The sequence below is a fragment of the Mandrillus leucophaeus genome, unplaced genomic scaffold (assembly GCF_000951045.1).
Source record: "Mandrillus leucophaeus isolate KB7577 unplaced genomic scaffold, Mleu.le_1.0 Scaffold43, whole genome shotgun sequence".
Taxonomy (NCBI): Eukaryota; Metazoa; Chordata; class Mammalia; order Primates; family Cercopithecidae; genus Mandrillus; species Mandrillus leucophaeus.
The window spans coordinates 4,314,914-4,316,799 of record NW_012104587.1 but is presented as its reverse complement, the minus strand read 5'-3'; the positions used below and the strand labels follow the sequence as shown (position 1 = coordinate 4,316,799).

Here is a 1,886-nt window from a genome sequence, read left to right as displayed (position 1 = left end):
TTGTCCAAGGTCACCCAGTGAGTAAGGGCAGGGTGGGAATTCAAGCCAGATGAGCCCACCCTCCTGTACACCCCACCCCCAGCCCCAGCCAGGGCTCACCAAAGGTGGCTCTTGCCAGTTCTTTGCCTCAGTTTTCATTCTGGACAGGGTGAGGGTGGGGGTGAGGGGGTTGGGAGGAGGGAGCAGGAAGGAGGAAGGAGGATGCAGGAGAAGCAGAGTCCAACTGCACCCCCACCACCAGCTGAGGCCCTTGCTCAGGAAACCCCACCCCAGGACCGGACACCCGGGTCAGTCGTACTGAGCCACAGAGGCCGGACATCTTGCCCCTCCCAGAGCACCTGGAGCTTAACAGGAAACAAACGAATAACTTTCCCATGGTAGAAATCCAGCTCAGCTTGCAAGGAGCTGGGGGGAGGGTGGGGACGCACGAGCACCCCGAGGTCTTGGAATCCCGTCACGCATTCATCCTGTGTCAACCATGCCAGGCCTGGGGGCCATGCTGACAAACATGCAACTTGTCGCTCATTAGGAGAGAAGTCCTGGTGGGGCTGACTGGTGGGATGTGCCCAGAGCCTGGGCCAGGTCCTCCCCACACCCCCAACCCCATCACACAGCAGTGCCAAGACAGCCTGAGTGTTTCCACAACAAATTGGGCGTCCCTGACAGCTGTCTCACTCACAGCCAGATGTACACACCCAATTCCAGATGTGAGGAGAATTGAGGGTGAGGCCAGCATCAGCGGCCCAGGGGAGAGCTGGGAATTACAACCCTCACACCGGAAGAATTCAGATTTGGCAACCGCAAGACCCTAGGATCCAGCCTGTCACGCACAGTTTCCCATTTTAATACTTCTAGCCACAGCATGGTGGGGTTATTACCGCCCTTTACAGAAGTCAAAGCTGAACCTCAGAGATGTTAAGTAACATTGGTGAGGTCATCCAGTTAGGAAGTGGAAGAGTGGGTACCCAGCCTGGTCCGTGTGGCTTCCATGCAGTGGGCCACGCCTACCTCTATAATATGGTTGGGGAGCGGGAAACAGCTAGGCTGGGAACAGTGGGTCCCCAGACCTCCTCCATCTACATTCTGACCTTTGGCTGCCCCCATCTGCCCAACTTTCATGTGTCTAGAGATATGAGAATGAGCTCTCCATCAGGACAGGGCTATGCGGGCTGGGAGGGGAGCTCCCTGCAGCAGTCGGGGAGCAGATAGGAGCATCCTAGCTCTCTGTGATTGCCCTGGACAGGAGCCCTGGACCTCCCAACGAGAAAATGACTTCCGGCAGGCAGGGATCCTCCAATCATGAGGAATATTAGGCCACCTCACACCCCCCTCCCCCCCAAATCAGGAGACTGTCCTTAAATCCGGCTCCACCTGGGACTTCCTCTGTAACCTTCAGGAAGACGCCTCTCCTCTCTGGGTCTCACCTTTCCCATCTATAAAATGGGCTGACAATGAAGCCACCACTAGAGGGCTACTGGAGATCCCACTGCAATATTGCAAATGAGAGCACCAGTGTACAACAGCGGGGTTCAGCGGGTTACTGTAGGTTCTATCATTCATTCAGCAAATATCTACAAGACCTTCCTTCCTCAAGCACTTCGGTTCTCCGGGGCCAGTGCTTTGAACAATATCAAAAACGAACGGCTGCTGGCCCCAGGCATCCACCTCCTCCCGCCCTCCTAGACCTCGCGGATGCAGAGTCCCTCTAGCCGGCCGCGGGGTCTCCCGGGGTCCCCGTGCCTCTGGAGAGGCGCTCGGCTCCGCGGCCGCCAGGTGGCGCGCGTGCTCCCTTGAGCGCCCAGTGTCCCGGAGGATTCCGAGAGCGCACCGGGGTCTCCAACGCCCCGTCCCATGACTATGACATGATCAATGTGTGTAATATATAT

At 57.2% G+C, this 1,886-nt stretch overlaps 1 protein-coding gene across 2 annotated transcripts in view; it reads right to left on the bottom strand.

Annotated features, from left to right (window-relative positions):
• Positions 1-524, bottom strand: part of CDC42EP2 (CDC42 effector protein (Rho GTPase binding) 2) — a 4,870-nt gene extending 4,346 nt beyond the window's left edge. The window contains exon 1 of one of the 2 annotated variants that reach the window (XM_011993556.1): positions 325-524. The gene's annotated coding sequence lies outside the window, so the exon portion shown is untranslated. Of the gene's footprint in view, positions 1-99 lie in introns of both variants that reach the window. The other variant, XM_011993555.1, reaches the window with a different exon arrangement.
• Positions 525-1,886: the final 1,362 nt, after the last annotated feature.